Raw genomic sequence first — 23,206 nt, forward strand, 5'->3', positions numbered from 1 at the left:
CTTCTGTGTTTTATTATCTAAACCTACATGAAAACAAACAGTACTGAGCTGTGCTCCAGTTTCTCCCTCAGCAAGAGCTTACGGCAGTGCTGCTCCTGCAGTCCTCTTCTGGCTGGTTTTCCCGAAGTAGAAAACTAAACAGAATCACAACTACTTTTCCCAGTGTTTCTATTTATATAAATATCTTACACAGATATCCTCCTGAGTTTTCTTTCATGTTTTCTGTTTGCACTGAACATTTGAATAACTAAATTAGGAAGCAAGAGAAGATGATTAACTTTGCTTCATTATTTTGTAAAAGGGAGAGTTACTGATCTTTGCAGAATTCAGTAGCAGATTTGATTTCCCCTTGGCGAACAGTACTGTTAGACATACTACCTGCTTCCTGCTTATTCAGTAAAGCGATGCACTACCACAACATACCTTGTAAGCTTCTTTCTATATCCAAGTTAAGTGTTGTTAACCCTCCCGTCTCCCATTTTTAATACAGGGAACTTTGAGATGTAGTACAAATGAACAGTGACTACAAGGTGAATGTTTCATACAAAAAGCACAGGAAATGCCCCTCCAAGCAAGCGCTGACAGCTTTTCAGTGACTGTTAGAGCAATTATTCTTTCCCAAATTAGGGGTTAAGCCTACCAGTTGGAACTCTGCAGAAGGCAACAGCAGGAAGCGGTTACCTCTCACAGAGGGAAAACACATTACTAAGAGCTGATTGGTGATAACTTGCCTCTTTTCTAGGAAGGGCTTGTTGCTCCCGCTAAGCTCTGAGCACAGTGGGCAGCAGAATCAGAGATGTCACAGCTTCCTCATCATACGCTTGGCCTCGGCCCACTTTGGCACCTTTCTTGCTCTCTGTTTACTTGTGTCAAGAGGGTCTGCAATGAGTGTTTTTGCAAACTAAACTACATGCCACTGAGATACTCTCAGAGATGGGCTTAAGAAAAATTTCAGAGCCTACAAAATATAATTTATACTACATTTTCATAAGACTATGTCTCCTAGGTTGCATTTCCAAAGTTGCCCCAGAAGTCTTTGGAAGTTTTTCCTGCATGTACTTGCACGTATTTCAATGTAGATGTGACAAACAATTAAAATACATTCTGAAGATGATGATTCTACACTACTAGGAGAGGGACAGAATGATCCAAGCTACATATTGAATCTCTAGCTTTTGTGAGAAAAGAAATTGAACCACAACTACTTGCAACCTAAGGTATTAATACTTTGCTTTCTGTCTTTCCTAAGAATCACAGCAGAAATTTTAGTGAACAAAAGATATTTCAGCACTCCAAAATAGCAAACTGTAATTTAGTGTTTGAAATTGAACACTAGCTTTACCAGTATTTATTTTTCCTTTCCCCACATCACCTACATCATGGGACAAGATTCACTTATATGTGTGTACAGCAGGATGGGGTGGGTCTCATTCCTACTTGGCCATACTGCTCTGGTTGAAAAATATGAACTTACACGACTTCTATTTTCATGTGTAACGTGTATTTATTAGTGCATATACATTTAATAGTACCTGCTTTGTAAGATACTGTTTCATTGTTGAGAATTTCCACTCTTGTTTTTTGTCTTGCCAAAAATCCTTAGCAGCCAGGGATTTCAGCAAGATCTTGCTTTACCCTCCCAACAGCTGTCACCATAATAGAAACCAATCACATCAAATCATGGTTTTAGCTAACCTTTAAATAATGTTAATTGAGTAAAAACTTCAAGGCAGGGGCTTCACAGATATGGATAAGAACAATTATTTCAGTTTCAGTACTGAAGAAGGGTTATATGGTTAAAATAAAGAATAAAGCTCAGGTTTTTTAGTTTCTTAGCATCTCACATTTACATAAAACATTCTTAGAACATTCATTTGTGAGGGTAGAAAAGGGGAATTAAATTATGTATCTAAGATTTCATTCCTCGGGTGGTAGAAACAAGTGTAATGATCTCAGAGTCTTCTGTTTAGCAAGAGGTATTACCTGTTATTTGTGCATTCTTTGTCACAGTGGCCTATCCTAACCTTGGTTTCTGTATTTTGTAACAACACACAGAGCATCTGCTTTAGGAACATACAAACATCAGACTCTTTAAAATTTTGTAATAAAGCAACAAACGAATCGCAGTAACCACTCCGTGCTTTGTAAGCACCTCAGGTGATTACCATAGTGTAGCTTATGTCTTCATGGGAGTAGCTGTTCAGCTTTTATCATCAGCATTACCGTAATTATTAAATGGGTGATTCATGAGCTAAGACTCACATACCACAAGGCTCCTGTTTCAGAGGTCTTACAGTGCTTAAGGAGACAAGTTTATTACATTAAAAAAGGCTAGTAAACGTCAAGTTTGGTCATGAATATAGTGGCAAATTTCATATCACTCATTCAGCTTTATTGCACACTATATCTCATAAGGAATTTTGGTAGTTACCATAGCAAATGAAAGTTAGAGGGATTTGAAACAGGATAACAATGCAGGCTTGTAAAAGGAACTTTCTCTTCCTGTGCATAAAAGGCCATATAAGGGAGCAAAACCAAGCTTGTTTTAGACTGTTCCTGTGACAGGTACAAGCTAATCAGAGGTCAAAAATCAGAATCTCTGTAGTAAGAACCTGATAGCCTGGATGCAGATATCCTGAAGACAAGAAATTTGTTTAATGTGATAGGGAGAAGGAGCCAGTGAAGATTCAAAGATTGAAGCTCAAGGCCAAGCAAGAAGCAAGGAGAAAATGCTCCAGTAAATGGGAACCATGGAAACAATAGACAAGTTTTATCTGTGACGATGAATAAGAAAGTGTCTTTGAGACTCTGTACAGAAATAAATTCACAGCAGTTCTGCTTGTGTATTTTATGGGAAAGAACCAGAGGTGAAGCAGAAATTAAGGCAAAGAATGAGAGAGTAAAGTCACAGAAGCTGGGTAAAATTTCTAAGGTGAACTGAAAGGCAACCAAGAAACTTCTGCATCCATGAAAAGAAGAAAGAAGAGATGGTGGTAGAGGGATGAATGATGAGCTGAGAAAAGCAGATGTGCTCATCTTTCTATATCACGTTGGAATAAATCAGCAGAACTCTATATAGAGAAAGAAAAAGGCCAGTGGGAAAGGATTCACTCAGAAGTTGTAAAGATGGGTCTGCACATATGGAATTTAATTACATTAAGAAGGAAAAAAATATATATACATATATAATAAATGCATGGTCAAAAAAGTCAGGTGGGTCATCAGATTTCCACCAGAATGGCTTTGCTAGAGAAGACATTGCTGAAAGCCAATGGGGCTGACAGTTGCCAAGACAGACTTTGCAATGAGAGACACAGCATAAAGTTTTGGGAAGAGGAAAGCAAAATATGGGAGATGGTTTCAGTAGAGGTAATCAACTCCAAATTCACAGAAAGGCTGTGACAGAGCATGGGAGGAGTGGACTGGCATTGTGATAGTTAAAACTGGGAACTAAGCAACAGAAAATGAGTAATGTTTCACAGAGAACAAATCAAAAGAACCTTGGTGAATGGAAAAACTGACATAGGTTGAATGAATATGCAGGAGCAGCAAGCTATCAACATAAGTCAAAAAAGGAATATAGGAGAGTCATAAAGAGAGAACAACATAAGGGAGTTCAGAGACAATAGCTCAAAGAAAGGAAGAGCGGAAAGAGCAACATGATGCAGGAAGAGCATCATAGAGCTGGTCAAAATGGAAAAGAGTAGAAGAGGAAAGCAGGCCTGTAAAAGAATAAAGCCATTAATTCTCATGATGGTCTAATTTAGGGAAGGGCAAAGAAAATCTGACAAACCTGCTGTACTTATCAGCCATAAAACAAAGCATAAAAGTGGATTTAAATGCTGTTCTGAATACAAGAGAAAGAAAGGCAGAAACAGCATGAATATCAGCTTAAGAGGCAGAGCTGTTATCAGGGATGAATTTGGTAGGTAGGGTAGAGAGCAATTTCCAGCCTTGGGCCACATATAAAATTAATCGTATGAACTATGTCAGAAAGTATCTACATCAGAACTGTGAATTTCCTAGGTTCCATCTTAACAACTCAAGCTAAACATGGCTTGTCCACAGGAGGAGAGATGGGGCGTGGAAGAAGTATTAAATCGCAGCCCAGGGAAAAAAAAAAATCCCAAGAGGCTAAACAGAATCCACAGTGTTCTCTGGAGTGTGACTCATGAGAGGACTTGTACGCTACCAAACACAGATTACAGCTGCAGCCTACGCCTGGGCCCATTCTGCTTCTCCTCTGAAATTCAGAAGCTTTGACAGCCTTACAGTTGCACTGCATGCAAGAGCTTCAGCAGGTACATCTCGGACAGCTGAGCCATATTGCAGTCACTCTCTAATTCAGATGATTGTAATTTTTTTTTTTAGAAGCTTAATATGAAGTTGTCCATGTTCTGATTTTGATATGAAATTGTCACATTGCCTTCACAACACATAACTCTACAACCAGAAACATTTAAGCACAGCATTGTACAGCGGCTAATCAGCTCCTGGTTTCAAAAGCTAAGCTAATACATTTTTTACAACATTCTGCTATCTAGATTAAGTTCTGTGAAGACCTACATAAAGTTCTTTTTCACTCACAATAAAGCAAAAAGGCCTTGGTATCCCGATGCATCAACTTCTTTAGCTATCATTTTCACTTTACCAACACCCCTCCTCTAAAAAACAACCAACCAAGCAACACAAACAAAAACCAAAACACAAATTGCTGCTCCCATTAAGAACCTCACATCCTTGTCCAGGCTCAGCAGCTGCTGGGATTTTGTGCAGCCCCTCTATTCAGGGGTGCTCACCTTCCTCACCCCGCTGCACTTCCTGCACTTATACCCACCACCAACAGCCAGAGGAATCCGAGGGGCTTTGTGCAGGCTTTAACTAGTAGGATTAGGAGAAGCTTATGTTAAACATATATCAAACATTAGAGAAAACTGTTGTGGTTAAATTATTTTCATCAGATGTTTAAAATGTCTCTTTTAATATATAAGCAAGTTGGTTGTGGATGAAGTAAAAGAAGGTGCAGGTTTAACTACCTGGGGAGACTGAAGGCCTAATTTTTCCAGAGAAAGCGGTTAGAGCAGCAGTGCAAGCATCTCTAGCAATATTGCCTGCGTGTTTTTCACCACTCATGCTTTGGAGAGTTTAAGTTTCTTAAATAATGTGAGGCTTTTCCTTTTGTTCAACCTTGTTTTTTCTACTGAGGTCAATAATATTTCTACTTGGCACTAGATGACGTTGCAATATGAGCTAGAGGAGCTCTGCTTAAGTAGTTACAGTGAAACGGCAGCCTGTGATAAACAACGCTTAGGGGTGAGTGTATTCACAGGACTTCCTCAGCAGAATAAATACCGCTGTCATTGTTTAAGGGAAAAATAAGAAAAACCCCAAAACCTGTAAAGTGCTGTGGTTGTGATCTCCTTTATCATAAAGGGAAGTCTTTACTTGACTTCAGTGAGTTTTATAATGAGCCTGTATCCAGTTGTGGACAGAATTAAAATAAACATAATGTATTTTAAAACATTGCAAGCAGAATACCTAAAGGCCAGCAATGTAGCCAGTTTTACTGATGAAAATTCAGTATTTAGTGCATGATTCATACTTTTGTAGATTAATATCTACAGATGAAAACTTTTGTCAAGAATAGACACGAAATTGGATGGTCTAACTTTCAGCTCCCCATTTTTAAATGATCTCATCACTACTGTATTACTAGGTACCAAAGCATGATCAGTATAATTGTGTTTTAAGATTAATTTCTTCCCTACATACCCATGTTCCAAGCATGGCTTCTGGCGGTATTCATCGTGTGTATATGTTTGTTCATAGCTCTAGCCAACCTTATAAGAAGAGAAGCCAAATTTGACCGCACAGATTTTGAGTCATACTATGACAACGTAGTCATGATGATTTGTCAGTATCACAGATTGCTTTCATAGCCTTCTAAGAATATCTTTTTGTCTATAACAAGACCCAAACAGTATTGTATATTGGTTAATATTCATTATTTTTTAAAGTGCATAGGTAACAAAATCAGCTGGGAAATTTAAGTCCATTTTTTGAGGAAGCTTGCATGGATTTTTAATCTGAGTATTTACAATAACACAGGAGTGCCATCACTTAGATTTGGCTGTGCGAAGTTGTTATATTTCAGCCTCGCGCATGTTGGTAAATATTTTGCCCCAATCTGAAACATATAAATGATAGATGGATTTATTTCTGTTACTAGAGATGAACCACAACATCAAGAAAGAAAGTGATTGGATATTTTTTCATCTGTGAGCTGGTAACTGCACTATTAGTATTAACAGGTGTAGCTCCAAGTTTTGTAATATGTACTAATGTACGAAAGGGACTTGGGGGTCCTGGTGGACAGCAGGATGACCGTAAGCCAGCACTGGGCCCTTGTGGCCAGGAAGGCCAATGGCATCCTGGGGTGGATTAGAAGGGGGTGGTCAGTAGGTCAGAGAGGTTCTCCTGCCCCTCTACTCTGCCCTGGGGAGGCCACACCTGGAATATTGTGTCCAGTTCTGGGCCCCTCAGTTCCAGCAGGACAGGGAACTGCTGGAGAGAGTCCAGCGCAGGGCAACAAAGATGCTGAAGGGAGTGGAGCATCTCCCTTATGAGGAAAGGCTGAGGGAGCTGGGGCTCTGGAGCTTGGAGGAGACTGAGAGGTGACCTCATTAATGTTTACAGATATATATAAAGGGTGAGTGTGAGGAGGATGGAGCCAGGCTCTTCTTGGTTACAACCAATGATAGGACAAGGGGTAATGGGTTCAAACTGGAACACAAAAAGTTCCACTTAAATTTGAGAAGAAACTTCTTCTCAGTGAGGGTGGCAGACACTGGAACAGGCTGCCCAGGGAGGCTGTGGAGTCTCCTACTCTTGGAGACATTCAAAACCCACCTGGACACCTTCTTGTGTAACCTCATCTGGGTGTTCCTGCTCTGGCGGGGGGATTGCACTGGATGATCTTTTGAGGTCCCTTCCAATCCCTGACATTCTGGGATTCTGTAATGATTATTTTGGTTTTCTGTTAACACCCTGATCTAGTCAAAAGTGTCCCTGCTCACTGTGAAGGGTTTGGACTAGAAGGCCTTTAAAGGTCCCTTCCAACCCAACCCATTCTATGAACGCTGCTAGTACTCATGTGCATATGGAGAGCAAGAGAGGAGTGTAATTGCTACTCTTATTCAAATTTTTGTTGTAGATAAGATATTTTAAGCATTCAGATTTTTTCTCCCTTACATTTTTTTCCCCTGTAGTCCTGCAAACTCCTTAGCCATGCAACCACAATTTCTGTATTTTTACTAAAACCCGTGACAACATTTTTACAAGTTCTTTTAGACCTTAAATTTTATCTGCAAATAATCTGTCTCTCTTATTGTACAGCTTCTTATGTGTTGAGGTCTGAAAAGTTTCCCTGTTCTATTTGAAGCAGGCTCTTGAATCAAATATTGAGAACAGATAGCTTGATTTATGATACTACATACATGATCTACTGCTACTGTTAATAGTAATAAAAATTAATTTTGCAGGGTTTTCTGCATCAAGTAGACCTAAGAGCTTAAGTGAGTTTTCACAAACCAGACAAATGTATGACTATAACCACACAGTACAGCTTTAACAGCAGCATTTGAAATGGTTGCTCTTTTGTTCTTTCTACAGTCAGTGACATCTCTTCTTGACTCAAATAGTGGTGGCACTAAAATTATCTTAAAGCTGAAAGGTGCTAATCGAGCCTTTAGTTTATTCATTATTCAGCAATGGATCCTTAGCTATTCATTTCTTATTTCTAGTATTACCAGAAAAATTTACTTATGGTAACACTGTATCCTACTATTAAGATGGCATGTAAAGCTGAAATTTTACCACTGATAAAAAGCCCCAGATTCCTGACTATTCTAGTTAGCATTCTGCATTTCACACACATGAGATGTGCAGAAAAAAAAGCTGACAACTTATCGTTTTATTTCTTTTTGCTCACTAAAAATCTACTGTCGATACTGTTGTAAAAACAATTATGAGAAACAGGCACAGATCTGGAATAAGAAATAATATATACGGCTGGAGGTTACTCAGAATGCATCCACACCTCAGCAGAAAGGTCATGCACCAATTTCTCAGCAAGGCATATTAGGTCGAAACAGCACAAAAGCTGTTAGAGCTGGACAGATACCAGCTTCCAAATTCACCCTGAACTCCCAAAGCAGATTTACCCAGTGAGGGCAAATATCCACAGGGCATAGCAGAACAATGGTTTATCGTGAAAGAGTTTGAGGACACCTCTGAGACTGCTCAGATTACTCAGGTAGTAGGGGTGAGGTGAGAGATTCTGCATTTTCAGTGATCTCGCAATACTACTGTTATCACACCATTTCTTCTTCCAGGATAATTGTGCTTAAACGTGTAGGTTTTGTTACGTTTTGGTTCATTGACAGCATACCTCAAGACTTTTAAATTGAGGTATTGGAGTCAGTATCGTAACTAAGAAAAGGTGACAAGGGTACTACCTCCTAATGCCATCTATGACTTTTAAACAGCTTTTGCATCTTCATTGCTGCAAGGATCAAAAAATCCCCACAGGATGTATCTTAGCATTAAGAAAATAACTCACTATCTAATATCAACCCAAAAAAACTACAGACATTCCAGACAACAAGGAATATAAAATGTCTTACCTCTCAGCTCTAGGAAAATCCCTGATGAGATGTCTTCCCACCCCTCCCAAAAGCACAGATGAAAGCAATAGTTGAAGAGCTCACAGCTGACTAAGCTTTCAGCCCAACCCACCTTAAAGCAATTCAAATTTTGTTTCAGTTTCTTCCAGCTGGCAGCAATACCATTAACATACAATGCCACTGACATACTTACTACCAGTCTCCTCCTCCCAAGGTATATTTTGCACTAAACACTTGAGGAGGAATAAAGCAAACTGTGTCATCTCTGCCCAATGAAGACTGCATCCATTAGGGAAACATCCAGTAAAAGTTTTAAGGAGTTTTGTTCTTTTAAAGACACAGGAATGGCACAGCAACAGCAGAACAAGCCAGTAGATTGCCATCAAAATACTGATTGCGCCTCCTTGACTATTCTGAGAGCTTTTTTTTCCCAGTTCTTAAGAATGAAGTGCAATTTTGGTTTCTATTGAAGATCCTTAGGTCTGCCATTCAGCAGTGTAAATGGGTGCCCTGTACAAACATAATTTTAACTGACCCTTCCCATCTTTTTTTGTTGGTTGCAGGAGGGAGCTCATCCATAAGGGTGACATCACTCCAGGCTTTTGTGAAAGTCAAAAGAAAGAGCCAAATCCTAGAAATTTTGCACACCTGCATTATTTTCTGGAATATTTTAATCTTGACCTCTACTGTTTATATTCTGTTAATCTCCACTTCCCTCTGGCCAATCCTAACATGAGCTGAAGAAATTATTTCTAGTGAAAAATAGTATTTCATATGGATTTTATAACTAGATAACTCTGAAAAACAGATGCCCTTTTAAAGTACATCTTAGAAAATATGGAATCTATAATTGATGAGTCTGACAAAACACATGCAGACACCAAGTAAACAATGGGATTGATATGGTCTTCATGTAACTCCGTCAAATATAAATCTTCACAATGTAGGTACAGCCAGATAATAATCAACATGTCTAAGAAAAATTCCATTTGCACATCATATCTCACAGCTGAATAGTAACAGCGCTGCATAGATTGACAGCATTCCATCTGGCCCCCTTTAAAAAAATGTTTCCAAGCACTTTATTAATTTCTTGAATCGACTTGTTTATGTAAGCTTTTGAGTAGTTCTACGAAAAATTCTTGACAGATAAATCGTGAAAATAAAAAGTATCCAAAATCCAAATTACGGTAATATAGATAAGCTTTGATTAAGCACAGACTACCTATATTTGGAGAAATGCAACAACAAGAACAAGATACTGTACAAAGATACCTAAATACTGTATTTTGTCAAGACAACAATTCATTCAAAATTCTCTCTACTAATATTTTCCCGTTTCACCATAAAGTATATGAAACCAGGTTAATTGCTGGGAACTGTGCACATTCTCTATATAATTTACTCTGACATGTAGAAACTAAATGCAAATGTAGACAAAGCAAGATCAAATTTTATTTTAAAACAGACTTTCTGAAATAATTAAGATATTTGCCTATTGTTCTGTAATATTTTGCTGCCCATATAAGGTGGTACACTATTAATGCCATTTTAATTAGTTGTGATCAACAATGTTATTCAATAACAATCTTACAGCAAGAAGGGAAGTGTCTCAGTTCTTTCACTACCAACTTATTTTCAGTGAGGAATAACAGGTTGTACTATCAGCGGGAGTTTCTCCATTCTTTCAGGATTTTAATCAAATTTAGCCTTTCTTCATACTAACAGCCAAGTTCATCACTTGTCTCCAGTCAGCCCATTTGGGTGATCCCATTCAGAATAATGTAGGGAGGGATCTCTAGCCTAATAAAAACTCTTTAGTTCAGATTCACAGGCTGGGTATGAAATGGGAGCACTGGTGGTTTTCACAGACAATGACCTGTGCTTTCTCATTATTGGAAAAGAACAAGAATTCTTGCCTTTTCTGATAGGATATGCACAAAGTACCTTACTGTCTTTGTACTCACTTGAATTTCACTTGGCTGAAATTCTCTCAAAGTAAGATAATATTATTAGTAGAACTACTCAGAGAGGTAAGAAGGAAGGTGCTGGTCCTGCTCACTGAGTTCTCCCATCATTTGTCAATTAGGTCCGCAGACTGTGTGCCCATCTTCCCCTTTAAAGCACACTTTTGCTCTAATAGGCATCACCCCTTTCTTTTGGATCAATTCTTACACAAATTATCTTGCCTGCATGATTTCCACATTATGAAATTGTAGTATTTTCTACGTGGTGTTCATTGCTTTCCTGTACCAGATGACACAACTAGCAAAGCAACATTAATTAGTCAAACAAACAAACTCAGACACTCACAGTCTTGATCTGAGTAGGGGATCTGACTTTTAAGATCTGAATAGGGAGAAACGGGGGTTTTTTGTGATCCAGCCTTCATTGTAGAGCCAGGTTGGAGCTGCCCAGATCTCAGCATGGATTAGAATAGTTGCCAGGTGTGATCCCAAGAGGCCACAATATCAGTGGCTGTTCTTGGTTTCCTTGATGGCAGAAGCGGAGGAAAAAGGGCAGAGTTGCTAGGCCAACAACGTAACAAGGAGAGAGGCTTCTCTCGTCACAGCCCTGGTTAATATCCTCTGCAAACATTTAATTTTAGTTTACAACCCGCTTGCACTGGCAGAGAATGGAACCATAGCAGAACCAATAATGTAGTTCTTTGTCTATGTGGTAGGTTATTACTTTACCAGTGTTTTAACTTCTGTTACATAGAATTGCACCGTTACTCCAGGGTACAATCAGTCCTCTTGGGGAAAATGGAGAATTGTAACTTACATTGTTAGAAGTCACAGATGCCTACCTCTTGTTGATGTTGGTACCTGACACTTTAATTTGTTTAGACCACTATGTATTTCCTTGACCGGTGAAATCAAATAATATTGTACTGATATAATAGTATGCACTGATGTGCACATCAGCCTAAAATCTTGCTACATTTAAAAAAAACCAATTGCTAATCCCTTCAATTAATACATTGTGGAAATTAGTAGGCAAGAATTTATTCCTGTAACTTAAAAAAATTACATGAAGTCTTCAGTATTCTATTTCTTTTTATGAGCGCACTTGCAAAAAGCAAACTTGACACACCTGTGTAATCACAGTCACGAGGCAAAGTTCAGATTTGCTTTTGGGAACATTCACAGCAGGAAACATAATCAGAGGACTTATGCACATCTAGTCAGTGAACAGAAACTATCTGATAATAAAACAATTGTTCAAATTTGAAGCAGGCTAGCCTTAGAAATTGAAATGCCAACATAAATGTCAATGATTTACAAATTAAGGTAAGTTTATGTTTGTGGACATAAATGGATTGAAGAAGAGGTTAAAAACATGTCTCTGGAATGACTGATTAAGGTGCGATTCTACCATTACTGAGCAATACAAAATGAAAGCTCAATAGATTCTTAGCAATTGTAAGAATACACAAATATCTGCCTGCTACAAAATGGCTTCTCTTATAGCACCCTGACTCTGCCAAATTTAGAAGGCCAGGCACAGAAAGCCTCTTGAGAGGAAATCTTCCTGCCAGGACCACTTGCAACAAAGGTATTTTGTGGGACACTGTTTACTTGATAGCAGTACAGAAAAGTGCTCCAGTGCAACAGTGTTTATTCTGGTATATTTTAGCTTAGAATGGATTTGATTAGTATCATATGCATTAATTTACTGGTGGATTTTAGTGCTTTAAATGATATAGAAAAAAATATTTATGTAGTATTGGTTTGAATCCTCTTCCATAGCATAAACACTAGAGAAGGTCACCAGCTAATATCCCAGACTTCCTTTCCTCATAAGATATCCCAACTGAAAAAAAAACCCACTCTAATTCATATATATGTATAAATGGATATTATCTATCCAAATGAAATAATATTCTGTTAATACATTCCAAATACTTGGATTATATGACTTGTGCTGGTAAATATCCAGAGAAGAAACTTTTTATTTACAAAACCCCCAACCTAATAACTCAGATTGTATTACTTTCAAAAGGATTGTCCCTTAGATAAAAAGTATCCTTTCGAATCACACATATATTTCTCCTTTAAAGGAAGAAATATAATAACAGGTGCATACCCCATCTTAACAGCAATCCCCCTCAGAGCTAAACATCCAGCTGTGGTTTTGTTACTATGCCATGACGCTTTCATTAGAATTGGTAACATTTCAGTTGAATCGTGATTTTTCCTTTCACAACACAATGGTGTCAAATGTATTTGTGCATCAACACTTGATATGCTGTCTAATTGTATTTGCATTTGTGTGGTTCGTGAAAACAAAGGTAGTTATCCCACATTGTCTTGATAAGGTTTGAAAATATAGAAAGCAGACACACAAAATAAGGGTAGGAACACACTGGAATTGTATGTTAGAATACTGCCAAGATTATTAGGAAAAACCACATATGAGATTTGGATTACTTGTGCTGTTTCAGTGAAGTCTTTCCTCCACAATACAATAGCATTGCTCAGGTAAATTCAGAGGAAGAAACCAGTGTGCTAGCCTAGTTATTATCAAAGAAAACAGGGTCAGTAAGTAGGGAGTAGCAACTGTATTATTACTTAAAAATATTTATGGTGAATCATGAAAATATCTTCATAATTAACTAGTTCAGATTAGTTAAATATTACCATATAGACAGTAAGAGTCCAGATTTATCATGTGCATGTAGCTGGCTACCCCTGAGCGTGTGAGCCAGCGCTCCCATTGCAGGCAGTGCGGGGAAACAGGGGAACCCAGAGGTCGGTTCAGCTCAGCCCAGGATAGCGCTCAAAAGCTGGTCTGATTAATTGCATTGTAGGAATCTCTTTTTCTCTCCATCAACTGTAAGGGAAGCCTTAACAACTACTCCATCTGCACACGTCCATGTTATAAGTATCTAAAAGCGATGAGAATTATTCCTCACAAATTTCAAGTCCAGGGAATTACTATTTAATAAATCTACTATAAAAATATCAGGTTAACAAGTTGTTAACAATTATTCTCTTCCTGGTCATTATCGTTTGTGTACATGGGCAAAATGCATACTTAGAATTTGAATTCAGTTTTACAAATTTGCCTCTTTATCTTTTTCTATTGGCCAACATGTTCACTGCTAATTTCACAGGCTTTTTCTGTAACATAGAACTGTCTGGAAATGTTATCACACTTGTCCTTTTGATGTGATGACTTAGCAATCCAGAGGAGAAACAGCCCTCTGGTATTAGGGGCTTAAAGAGAAAACAAGGGCAGAGGAAAAATAGGATTTGGTGGGTAAAACCATGTTCTCTAATGATACATTGGATGTCCAGTACTAAATAAAACGTCACTCTGGGGGGAGCTGAGTTCCTGCTGCACCACAGGTGCAGCTACAGAAAAAAAACCACATGGAAACTGTTGCCTTCTGAAATTTTGCCATATGTTTTGTTAGCTGTGATTATAAATGTATATAATAGTCGCAAATGTTTGAAGTCTAGCTAACACAGAAATGAAGGCACTTCTGTCATGTTGTGTACTTCACATACCTTAAATTGCCAGGGACGTGGAGAATCAATATTAGTTGTTTTGAATCAGTCTAGTTTTTCCCTTTTGTGATTATTCTTTTGTCAATATTGTAGTTGAAATTTGGACCTCTCAGTCACCACTCTTGGATTCTGAAAAGATTAATAAAAATGTGAACTTTAAATATAACATACAAAGTGTAAGTCAAATTCTCCCATCAAGTAGACTGAAGAGAATCTGTTTTAACTATTAATGGATGTGGATTTATTCTGGATATTTTGAGGATCACAAGGAACAAAACCTTTTGTAATAAAAACGGGACAATTTTTATCACCAAGTATAAATAATACCATTTTATTTAAGTATGACGATATTTCGATTGTGAAGGGCTTTGGTTTAGAAGTTCTCTTAGATAAAATAAAATAGTTAATTGCTTGTGTAGTAAGCTGTTACTGCCAAAGGTGGGCAACGTCAACCTTCACAGCAACTGTAGGAACACCACCACGATTTTAACAGTAAAAAGAATATTATTAAAATCATTGATAATTTACAAATTAGAGTTTATGATGCAAGTAGAGAGTTACTGAATTTGTCATTGAGACTATGACCGTGACCTCGCTGAAATCAGCTGTAAAACTGGTCAACATTGTTGTTCCTAGAGGGCATGGAAGAACCCGATCAGTGAAACTACACGTGCTTGTATTGAGCCTGGGCTCTCACCCACTGAAATTAGTGGCAAAACTTCCCATGAGTCCTGTGAAAGCAGGCCCAAAACTTTAACCAGAAACAGTCAGATTCAACTCTCATTTTCAGTTACACAGATCTGGAGAATCTCTTCTGAAATAAGTGTAATTACTGTGATTTATCCCAAAGGAATTGGGTGTATTTTTCTTTAATTAATGGAGGGGAGAGAGAAAAAGACCATTCCCTTTTATTACCTCATCACTGCGCACCAACCAAGACACTATCTGCTGTCACAATCCTTATCTGCTTAAGCTGGAGAGGAAGAGCTGACTTCACCATTTAAGGATTTAAGCTTTTATTGTCTACTGAATTTTCTGTTATCCCTCTACTTATCCCCTTCCCCACTGCTCAGCAGGTAGATTCCTTAAGAAGGGCCAACTTAACTTCTCTCCAGATTTCTTAATGTTAACGTACCTCATTCCATCAACGTGTAATCTGAACAGAGACACCCAGCAGACTTTCACTTCAGTCCTTCAGGACTACCTGGCTGGTTAGTTTTAGATTAGCATAGTTAAATTCAAAGCCAAGGCCTGTAGCTGAAACACTGAGCTGTATGGAAAGCTCACTAAATTCCAGGTAATACCTCCAGAAGAATCATTTAACTCTGTTCACCAGTGGTCAATGAAGTGACAGGTACCTCATCCTCAGAGAGAGGTGTAGCATTCTACACGTAGCATGCAGTTTATTCAGGTCTCTAAGGTCTATCGGCAGAATAAAATCTCCAGGGCCTTATGCAGAATTAATCTGCTTTTCATTCCTGATAAGCCTGCATATGCACACAGAAGTGCGATTCTTCTTTGAAAATGCAAGTCAGTGCTTGGGTAACGGGTGATATAAAGAGATTTTCTGCTAAATGTGCTGTATAACCAAGATGTTTTCTTTTAATTGCACCTGTCACTGGCTTCTTGAAGACTGGAACTTCATTCTTCTATATATATAGCACTATCCTGCAATAACGTCCTCTATCCAAGGGCAGGGATCGGTGCTTTTTGCATGATAGCTTCCAACCAAAGGATTTGATGGAGACAGCCAAGTTAATGGCAAAAAGCTCTCTGTCCTGCAGAGCTGTATCTCTTCAGCTAGCAAATAAGTGCCCTGTTGAAGAAAACCCACTATTTCTGCCTATAACAGCACCTAAGCCATCAGCTCAGACTTCAAATGTCTATATCCATAAAGTCACCATCTCCCCTAAGGAAGTACAAAATACATACTCATCTTTACTCCTTCATGATCCACAAGTAGATGTTCACAGCACTGTGTTTTTCTACCTGATCTGCTGTTGTAACCTTTGTAGATGAAATTTTGACAGCCACCGAAAGGGTGTGACCCACAATGGCGCGAAATATGGAGCCAAATAAAAATCAAATTGTGCGTCCAAGAGTATGAGTAAATGGATATAAAGAAAAGCTGAAGGGAAAACTAGTGAATTTCTCTCAAATGTTGCACAGGAAAATGTTGAGATAGCCTCAGTCAGTAGCCTCCAGAATAAATACCGCAAGAACACACATTAAACAGTTTCTACAGTGAAACAGCCAAAACCAGATCAGTACTATCAGCAGAAATTAAATTGACATACATTTGTCTGTAGCTCTCTCAGCTAACATCGATGGGCTGCGGGTTTTGCATATGAATCACTCACCCGAGATCCAAATGCAAAGATACCAAAAAACTTGTGGTTCACAACTGCAGATAGGAGCCGTCCACAGGTGCAGATTGATACAACAAAACCTCCCCGTTCCTTCACATGCATGAGCACACACGAAGAGGCAGAGCATCCCAGCTCTGCAGAGCTACCCATCCTTCGAATGAGCAGATGTGACTGTTGAGGGAGGATTTTTTACTGAAATTCAGCAGCTAAGAGCCTTTTCTGATGGAACGTCAGGTAGTCTGCATTTCCCTGGGAGGAGGTGCTACGTAGCGTGGAGGTTCTTCACCCAACAGGCGGAATCTAATGGATTATCTTTCTGAATCGTTAAGAGAACGAAATGGACCTTAATGAGGCTGGTATTGGGTATTAATGGGTTACAATCCAGGCAAGGAAAGGAAGATTACTTAATTTTGTAAAAAAGGGACCAAGCTGAAGCAGCAGCTAATATAAGGCCAGTATCCCCTGAGAAGGTCATTTTCACTGTATCAGCAGCCTGTCTCCCCTTACTATTTTTTCTCTATACACAGCAAAATATTTCTACCTCACAGTGACACTCATCTTTTCTTTCAGCCACCAAAATAATATCTTGTTGTTCCAAAATGACATCTGTTTTTTCTTGCTTAAGAAGTCAATTTTTTTTTTTGGAAGCACAGGCTAAACTGATTTAAGAGAGAAAGAAATGCAGGATGTTTCACTCACCCCTTCAGCACCAGGCAGGCAGCCTCCACCTCCTCAGTCCATCAGTGCAACCGCTCGCATCCACTGACGCTTCTCCTCTCTGCTTTGGCCCTTCTTCACATCAGCATCTATGATTTGCAGCGAGCAGGCACACGGCGACTGCAGATACTAGCCCCACAGCCTCGGCAGGAGAAAAACCCTGCCCTTGCTCATTTTCTCCCTAGGAAATAAAATTTGTAAAAGGCAGCTTTTTTTCGAGGCGGTGACGGAAAGCCTTGTCCGGCGGCCCCGCGGGAGCCAGGGAGGTGCTCCGCGGTGCGGCCGGGAGCCGGGCAGGGGGAGCGGGGCTGGCTCCGGAGGAGGAGGCGGAGGCTGCCAGCCCGTTTCCAAGCCAACGGCGGGGGCACCGCGGGCGGGGCGGCGGCGGCGGCGGGCGGGCGGCTCCGGGGCCGGCGGCGGCTCCTGCCCGGGGGGCGGCTCCTGCCCGGGGGCGGCCGGGCCCCGCAGCCCCCCAGGCCCGGCTCCCGGCGGCTCCGCGGCGCATACGGAGCTGAGCGTTGCCGGGTGGGTTTGGGTTTTTTTTCCTCGTCTCGTTGGCGGTGCTGCACTCCCGCGTTACATAACACGCGTGTTCATACGTGTTCCGCTTCCCTGCGCTATGGGCTTTGCCTCTCTGCACAAATGCATTTATCTTCGTGGACCGACTGAGCGGTTCCATGTTCTCTGCAGCAGTGCAGTTCATGGCTCTCTCAGGATTATGATTTTTATGGTTAATTTCGCAATGCATATTTTAGGGGACCGATCAAGCTGAGAGACAAGTCACATACATGTTAGAATGATGCAATCAAGGGTAAAGGGAGAGAAAACAGTTTCTTTAGTTACATGGAATTTACTGTTTCCTTTCTACTTTTTCCATCACCATTCAATTGCTGTCACTATACTGTGCATGTATTTTCCTCTGCTTTTCCCTTTCTGCCTCTCTCTTTTCCTGTCTGTTGCATTTGTGTCTGGGTAATTTGCTGCAGCTTTTTAAAAGTAATGGGTATAATTTTCTTTTTATCTCATTAATGGATTTACCCTATTTATATTTTACTTTTTTTCTAGTGTCTTTTTCCTTTTGCTCATACTACCATACTAGTTGCGTTGCTGAATATGAAGCCCTGATCGAATAGCTGTGATTTCTCCCTGCACTGCTAATTTTGTAAACATCATTTGTTAATGATACACTTTTGCTTGAGACAGCAATAGAGACTTTCAGACACAAACGGAATGCACTCTTTCCCGCAATAAGACCAACATAATACAGTGCAGAAAGCATCTCATTCCTGTAAATAATATCAATTCCAGTACTGATATTATTAGCAGAACTATAGTACAGATGAATTATAATAATGAAATGTTTTAGTCTAAAACCACAATGTAGCAACGTATTTTTTCCTGTACAGAAATAAAAGCCATGAATCAGTATATGGTGTGATGAGAATTTTCCTATAAGTAACGAATCTTAGGTCTTGTTCACCCTAGAAGAGTTTGCCAGCACATCAAGACTGGAACAGTTGTTCTGGTAAACTCCTAGCATTTAAAAAAGAAATGTGATGTACATAACTTGCATTGTTCTCCCAGCAAAATTATAATATTGAAATCATAAATTTGCCCTGCTTTGATTAAAGTATATCATCTCTACTGTTTTGTTTTGGAATTTTAGCTTTCAGTATATATGCACATGGCTTTTGGTGCATTTATATGATCAGATAGTGCTCAGTTTTAAAATTCTAATACTGTTTTGTTTTTCAAACGTACTTTTTAATTGCAATTGCATAAATCTCTGATATAGTTATGTTGGCAAGGGAATAGAATAAAAAACTGTAACTGTGGTAACTGAGTAGCCTAGATAATAAGATAAAAGAACAATAATGAGGTGTACAAGTTTAATCTGCTATTCCATAAAGAACAAGTAGTTACTATAGAAACTGTCACATTACGTGTATCTTCAATATAGTACTTTATATGTGAGAAGCAGCATCTTCCACACATTAACCAACTTTGGCAGAAATAACGGCATCAACTACCATCATCCTGTGTAGGAAGATCATCGTTTGCATTCCATCACTTTTAGGTATTTTCAATTGATACAACAAACCACTTTCTTTCTTGCAGTTTTGAGGGAGGCCCCTAACTGTAGATCAAATTTTGTCAGTGAAAGAGTTACAAGCACGCAGGGCGTGAGTAATGGAACAGGTCTTTCTCTGAGAAGTTTAAGTGGTGTTATTTCAACACCATGCTACAGGAGCTTGCTGTTGATTAATGGCAGAGTTAAAACTCAACTCACCTGAGAAATAAATCAGCAGATATGTCTAAGTTTTCTTCAATCTCACCCTGTCCTGCACCCAGAAAGTCTCAATTAGGGCCTTTCACCATGCATTGATTGCACTTCATGTAGCTAAGCTCCCACAGGAATTTAAAGAGAAATACATGTCTCAAAATAGCACATACAGGTGATTAAATGCAAAAGGCAAATGACATATAAAAACATAGTTATTGAGCTAGTACTCTAAATGTTGTTCTTTGTATATGGGTAGGCTGAAAACACACAAATACATCTGGAAAGTGAATAGTTTCCGTTACCTTTTTTTGCCTGGAAGCAGGAAACAGTAACTTGAGAGAACCATGACAATCTGACTGGATTCCTGCTCCCTCTTCCGTGTCAGGCAGGTTGTGCTTTTTTTTCCCATATCAGAACAGGTTTCAGTTTGAAGAGAGCAGCATTTGCCTGTTGAGATGGAACATCTAATATGCAGCTTACTGGAACCCTTAACTGCACACGTTTCACTCAACTTGCCAGGACTGTTCATTGACCAGAAGCCAAATCCTTGCCTGATTACTGGTGCTTTCTGTTTGGGATCAATCAAAATAGACACATCCATACATGTTTAGTTTGAAGACAATACTGCTGAAACAGAAACATACTCTTAAGTGGAAAATCCCATAGGGATTTTTCTAATCAATTACCCTTTATTATAACATGACAACATCAAAATATTTATATGCACACAGGCAATGTTCTTGGTGAATGTACATCTCCAAATGATAGAGGGTAAATTGAGAGGCCACATCTGGTCTATAATAAAAATATAATAAAAGACATTTTGTATTTCATTCAATTTTCTACCAAACACCCTCTTTGTAACAAGCAATTGTAGATCTGGGTTAGATATTTATAGATGGGTCTGTGATTCTCTTTGAGCATGAAGAACTGAAGAGAACATTTAGAGAAGAAGAAAAAGGCTGTATTTTTATTTTTAACCATTTTTCTCACATGGAAGAGTTTAAAATAGCATCAAGTACAGATGACTGGGATCTGATATTTATAACTATCTGGCATACTGTTGCTCTGTACCAGTGACTGTGAGACTGTGGGGAAAAAAAAATCATGAATGCACCTTCCAGCAGATGTTATCAGCCTGACCTCCTTTGGCTTTATCATTTAGCATGGAAATTCACTTTCTACCAGGATGCCACCCCCTTTTATCTTCTCACATCCTTCAAGTAACTGGGGGTTTCACTTAATATCAACTGTTTATTCTTCCTATGAGGTCAAATCATGGGAAACATTTGAGACTGTGGATCCAGATGATGAGTTACAGCTGATACCCCCCTCAGCTGAAGCAAAGGACTCCTCTAGTTTTTCAACAGACAAAAATTTTAAAAAAGAAACCAAACCCTAAAAATGTCAAGTACCTTGCATCTATTCCTTTACGGTTTTATTACATACCTCTGTCTTTGCAGCTCACAGCCACTGGCTCAGCTGCTGAGTCAGCAGGTGCCACTGAAGCCAAGTTTAGAAAAACAAGGATTAAATGCAGCAGCTGGTGAGAGCTGCTTGGAGGAGCGCCGAGAGCCCTGGAACACACTCTGCTGCTCTTGGGCGGTTCATTTGCACAGCATCCTCATTTATCCTGTACTTTCTGATGGATACACAGACCACAACTCCTTCAGAGTCTCCATGGGAAGAAAGCTACAGGTACCATGAAGAAAGATGAAGGAATGTAGTTCTTTGTAAAGGGCCCGTCTTTCAAGGCTGCATTATTATGAGAAGCAGTGAATTCTTTGCTTTACTCTGTTTGTGTGTGCAGCTTTTCCTTTACTTATGAAACTGTCTTTATCTCAACCCATGAGTTTTCCCACTTTTACTCTCTTCCAATTCTCTCCTCCATCCCACAGGGCACAGTGAGCAAGCAGCAGCCTCGTGCTTTGTTGCTGGCTGGAGATAAACCATGACGTTCAAAAAAACAAAAAGGAGAATTTAAGTATTCTTTTCTCATTCTTCACTATTAAGGACAAAGGAATGGGGAAAACAAAACAAAACCAGACCCCCTCAAACTTACAAACTTTAACCCAAAAATAAAGTGAGGATCATTTAGTAAAGTCTACAACAAAAGATATGTGAAGTGTGAACAACTGCCAGAATCACCTGAGATAAAAATACATAGATTCTTTGGGAATTACACCCAAGGAGATGCAATTAAACAGGGTCAGGATTTTTCATAAATCAAAGCTTTTAAAACAAAAAGTTCCAGCTTCAGATGTCCTAATAAAGTGGTCTGAGCAACAGCTGACTGGTTACTCCTGGGATACCCTCTTCCCTCCTGCAGTCTTCCTGTTAGAAGGTTTTCCACTTTGTAAGAACGATTAAATATTCATGGAAGCAGTGAGTTGAAAGTAGGTCTGTCCCACTTGAGGATACAGGTAGGCAGGTTTTGTTTAACTTTTGCAATAACAAACAAACAAAAGGAAGAAATGTATTGATTGCAAATATTTTTGATTTTGTCGTTGATGTTCTTGCCAGCTGAAGAAGTATCAAATTGGGGCCTCTAAAGAATTATATATATTTTTAATATATACTTAGAAAAAAATGTTAAAATCTGTTTTCAAATTTCCTTGTATCCTATACACATGATAATTCTGCTTCATGTTGGAACCAAGAGATATAGCTACAATTTCAGCAGGCACTATTATTGTCCCTTTTATTACCTTGTCATGTCTGATTAACAGGAATAAGACATTGGTAGTTTATAAATAAAAGACTGAAAATTTGAGGACACAAAAGGTAATTCTGGGAAGCTTTGGAAGAAGAGATGAGGACATTGAGGGAGCTTTACTATGGAGACTTCAGGAGCCAGAGCAGTTCTGTAAAAATCTGGAATACTGCTGTCTGGTCTAAGTAACTTAGAGAACTGTACACCTATGCCATGCCAGTCCTGTGGCTCATTTTGTATCTATAAGACATAAACAATAAAGATATTACATACATCCATCTACCAACTGGTGGTCATTTATGAAGTACAAAGTAGCTTTAGCCAGTTGTAAGTGATCATTATCCTCTTTTGTGAAGCATTTTTCAACAGAGGAGTGAAAAAATGTACAAAAGGCTGTTTGGTCTATGACTACATTAGTGGTAAATTAATAGAAAATGCATAAATGTGGCTGCTGGTTTTTGTGATTTACTACTCCTCTTCTTAAAAAGTTTTTGCTCTGTCAATGTCATGTGCAAGAATAATTGAAATAACAACCAGCCGTGACTTAGGAAGCAATTCAGCCTCCAGACATAAGTCTCCAGGACTGTTTTCAGCTTTCAAGGGTATCCGGCTGCTCCCTAGAAATGTCCAAGTGTCCTGTAGGTCTTAAGCCATGCCTGATAGTCCCAAGTGATACCTCAAGATACTAAAATGACATTAGAAACCTACATTTAGCCATCTGAAGCACTTTCTTACTAACTTGGTAATGGAATCAATGAAACAGGCAAAGCACATTACGCTAACTTTACCTAACAAGTGAACTGATTAAACTGATAAACACTTTATCAAATCTTTCAGTTAATGTAGTTTTCAAACTTACTTATAACAATGTTACTTTTAAAAGCGTATTAAAACCGAGGTAATTTCTATCAGCTGACAAAATA

General features: G+C 39.0%; 1 protein-coding gene across 1 annotated transcript in view; it reads left to right on the forward strand.

Annotated features, from left to right (window-relative positions):
• Positions 1-23,206, forward strand: part of RSPH14 (radial spoke head 14 homolog) — a gene marked incomplete at both ends in the record, with an annotated part of 69,080 nt that overhangs the window by 33,365 nt on the left and 12,509 nt on the right. The gene's annotated exons all lie outside the window — the stretch shown is intronic.

Source organism: Nesoenas mayeri (assembly GCF_963082525.1).
Source record: "Nesoenas mayeri genome assembly, chromosome: 17".
Classification (NCBI taxonomy): domain Eukaryota; kingdom Metazoa; phylum Chordata; class Aves; order Columbiformes; family Columbidae; genus Nesoenas; species Nesoenas mayeri.